We start from the raw sequence: 4,584 nt of genomic DNA, 5'->3' as shown, positions 1-4,584 counted from the left end.
CATCCCTCGGGTATGGAGTCCTAAAACCAACTGGACGGCCATAAACGGCTGTAAGCAACGACAGGGAGAAAACCCGGGCGACTATCGCACCCGGCTAACTGACATTTTTCTGTAACATTCTGGTATACAGCAACTGGATAAAAATGGACAGGGCGCCCTGGCTAATGTGTTTGTTAATGGCCTGCTACCTGCTATTGGCAATATGCTAAAACGAATAAGTGTTGGGTGGGAGACCGAAACCATGGACAAATTGCAAACAGTGGCAGAGCACTGCCAACGCACTCTGAAAGGAAAGGAGGAACAATCAGTTCAACAGTTAATGGCCCTGCAAATACAGCATTATTCAGGGCAGGGCAAACAGTACCGGGGACGGGGAAAATACCAGGGATGGGGACGTGGTCGAGGGAGGGGCCGAGGAACTGGATTTTCGGGTTATGGGGATGTTTGTAATTACTGTAAGCAGCCCGGACATTGGAAGAACAAATGTCCGAGCCGGCCTGATAGCTCTGTAAATAACCAGCTAGACCCCCTGCTGGCACAGCCAATCAGTTCCCAGCCTTACTTTGTCCCACAGCAATGACGGGACGCCGGGGAACATCAGGAAATTTTAGCTCCTTTACTACCTCTCACTCCCACAGGTGAGTGTGTGTTAACTATCAATGATTTGTCTCTCCCTTTCCTTGTTGATACGGGAGCTTGGCTCTCTGCAGTTCATACTACTGACCTGCCTGCGGTTCCCTGCTCCGAAAAGACTGTGTCCACTGTGGGCATTTCGGGAATCCCAACCCCTTATCCCCTTTCAAAACCTCTACTGGTCCAAGTTGGTCCCCTATCCGCAGATCATGCCTTCCTTCTCTCTGATTCCACTCTGGTAAACCTTTTGGGTCGGGATCTGTTATGTAAACTTGGCTGCACCATATACTGTTCCCCGGATGGGGTCTATTTACAAATCCCCCAGTCCTCTCTGAGTGATTCTGTAGCCTCCCTGCTGTCTGAAACTCCCTTTTCCACCCCGGTCCCTTGTTGCCCACTGGTCCCGTCCCTTGAACACCTAATTTCGCAGGTCCCATCCTCTCTGTGGCCAACCCATCCCTCTGAGGTGGGCCGCTTAAATACTGACCCCGTCTGCATTACTGTTGACTCCTCCAAGCCTCTGCCTCGCCTGTCTCAATACCCTTTAAACCCTGAGGCAGAGGCTGGCATTGCTCGGGTCATGACCGCCCTGCGGGAGCAAGGCATTACTGTTCCCTGCTCCAGTCCCTGTAACACCCCTATCCCCCCAGTTCGAAAAGCTGATGGCAAATCATGGCGATTTGTTCAGGACCTTCGAGCCATTAATCGTATTGTCATACCCACCTTTCCTGTTGTCCCTAACCCAGCAATGATTCTGGCTTCTATCCCACCAGATGCTGCCTGACTACTCTAAGCCTTTCACCCTTTTCTGACACGAACAATCTGGGTGTGCACTTGGAGTTCTCACTCAGGTGCATGGAGGCAAAAACCGCCCAGTGGCTTATTTCTCTGCCACTTTGGACCCTGTTGCCCAAGGCTTACCCCCCTGCCTGCGTGCTGTGGCTGCCGCAGCGTGCCTAGTCGAAATGTCCGAATCCCTTGTCCTCCACTCTCCTCTTACCCTCATGGTCACTCACTCTGTGGAAACTCTGCTGTTACAACGTAACACAGGCCACCTCTCCTCCACCCGCCTTACCAGGTATGAACTTTTACTGCTGTCGGCTTCGTATATCACCATAAAGGGTTGTTCTCAGTTAAACCCTGCCACTCTCCTTCCTTTGTCTGATGACGGTGATCCCCACGACTGCCTTGCAACTGTCTCTGCGGTGCTCTGACCTTTCTGATGTCCCTCTCCCTAACTCTGACCTTGTTTTGTTTACTGATGGTTCCTGTTTTCGAGACAACCAAGGTCGTCTCCTTGCAGGATACACTGTAGTGTCACTCTCTGAAACTCTAGAAGCTGCACCTTTACTTTCTGTAACCTCAGTACAAGTTGCTGAATTAGTTGCCCTCACCTGTGCCTGCTTTTTGGCGGAGGGATGCTCCACCACCCTTTACACTGACTCCCGCTACGCTTTTGGGGTTGTACATGACTTTGGCACCCTCTGGCAAGCTCGGGATTTCCTTACCTCCCCTGGTACTCCTATCAAAAATGGCTCCTACATCGCTGCTCTCCTGTATGCAGTTTTACTTCCGTCTGCCCTAGCTATTGTTAAGTGCCCTGGCCACTCGATGGCGGATACTGATGTTGCTAAGGGTAACGCATTTGCTGACTCCTCTGCTAAACATGCTGCTGCCATAGAACCTTCCCCAGATGCATTTCTAGGTCCCCTTTCTGTTTCTATACCATCGCCGTCCCTCACTAACCTCACCTTGCTCCAAGACTCTGACCCAGAAGCCGAAAAAGACTCCTGGGTTGCCCAGGGTTGCTCTCTACATCCTGATTCCCTTTGGCGTTTGCCTACTGGTGCCTTTGTGGCCCCCTTTTCACTCTACCAGTCGCTGGCCGCCCTGCTACACATGTCAGAAAGGAGGGGATGGTCTCTGCTGTAACTGAGGCAGGATGGTGGGCCCCCCATTTCATCTCTTTTGCAACCCGCCACTGTGCCGCCTGTACCACTTGCCAAAGCCACAATATTGGTAAACCTGTAAAATTGGCTCAGGGGTTCCGGGGCTTGCCCCAAGTACCATTCTTGCATTGGCAACTTGATTTTGTACAAATGCCTAAGTGTCAACAATATGCATTTATTTTGGTTATGGTATGCTTATTTTCTGGTTGGATCAAAGCCTTTCCTTGTCGAAAGGCTGACTCACTGTCTGTTGCCAAATGTTTATTAAATCATATTATGCCTGCCAAGGGAATTCCTGCCACTCTGTCCAGTGATCGGGGTACACATTTTACTGGACAACTAGTTCAACACCTGGATCGTGTATTACATATCACACACCTGTTGCACTGTCCCTACCACCCACAGAGCGCAGGTGTAGTTGAAAGACGAAATGGTGTCCTTAAGAATAAGCTTGCTAAAATTTGTGGCTCTACAGGGTTAAGCTGGCCAGCGGCTTTACCACTGGCCCTTATGGAAATGCGATCCACTCCATCCCAAAGGCATAAATTGAGTCCCTTTGAAATTGTGATGGGACGCCCTATGCGAGCTATGGCTACCATTACTCCAGTCCCAGACTTGAACTCGACTCACAGTACACTCCTTCAATATTGCAAGGGATTAATGCAAGCCGTAAGTCACTTCCATTCACAGGGTTGAGCTGCCTGGCCAACGGAACCCACCTCTGACGCTTGCCACGACCTCGAGGCAGGTGATTGGGTCTACAAATGGCACTATCATCGAAAACAGGCCTTGGAGCCCTGGTAGAAGGGTCCTCATCAGGTACTGCTTACTACCCAGACGGCTGTTAAACTATCTGGCATCGCAGCGTGGATACATGCTTCGCAGTGTAAGAAGGCACCATCCCCAGCAAACCAATCATCACCTCAGAACCACGCAGAGTCAATTTTGACTCCAGAAGAAGACGTAGAGGAACAGCCTGCAATACCTTACAATCTACACTCTCGTAAGGGTTAAACTAGGTTCGACGGGGACAGGTGAGCAAAGCCCGCAGGTAAGTGGGGAACATGGAGACCTGGGAGATGGGTCGGAAACGAGAGGGAGTGTGGGCTATATTGGCAGAGAGAAAGGAGGGTCAGGACAAAACTGGGAGGAAAGATCAAACCAGTATCTTAGATGCCTATATACAAATGCGAGAAGTATGGGTAATAAGCAGGAAGAACTGGAAATGCTAATAAATAAATACAACTATGACATTGTTGGCATCACTGAAACTTGGTGGGATAATACACATGATTGGAATGTTGGTGTGGATGGATACAGCTTGCTCAAGAAGGATAGACAGGGGAAAAAGGGAGGAGGTGTTGCCTTATATATTAAAAATGTACACACTTGGACTGAGGTAGAGATGGACATAGGAGATGGAAGTGTTGAGAGTCTCTGGGTTAGGCTAAAAGGGGTAAAAAACAAGGGTAATGTCATGCTAGGAGTCTACTACAGGCCACCTAACCAGGTGGAAGAGGTGGATGAGGCTTTTTTTAAACAACTAACAAAATCATCCAAAGCCCAAGATTTGGTGGTGATGGGGGACTTCAACTATCCGGATATATGTTGGGAAAATAACACAGCGGGGCACAGACTATCCAACAAATTCTTGGACTGCATTGCAGACAACTTTTTATTTCAGAAGGTTGAAAAAGCTACTAGGGGGGAAGCTGTTCTAGACTTGATTTTAACAAATAGGGAGGAACTCGTTGAGAATTTGAAAGTAGAAGGCAGCTTGGGTGAAAGTGATCATGAAATCATAGAGTTTGCAATTCTAAGGAAGGGTAGAAGGGAGAACAGCAAAATAGAGACAATGGATTTCAGGAAGGCGGATTTTGGTAAGCTCAGAGAGCTGATAGGTAAGGTCCCATGGGAATCAAGACTGAGGGGAAAAACAACTGAGGAGAGTTGGCAGTTTTTCAAAGGGACACTATTAAGGGCCCAAAAGCAAGCTATTCCG

This window comes from Emys orbicularis, chromosome 20 (genome assembly GCF_028017835.1).
Source record: "Emys orbicularis isolate rEmyOrb1 chromosome 20, rEmyOrb1.hap1, whole genome shotgun sequence".
NCBI lineage: Eukaryota > Metazoa > Chordata > Testudines > Emydidae > Emys > Emys orbicularis.
The sequence above is the reverse complement of the archived record's forward strand: the minus strand, read 5'-3'. Positions refer to the sequence as shown.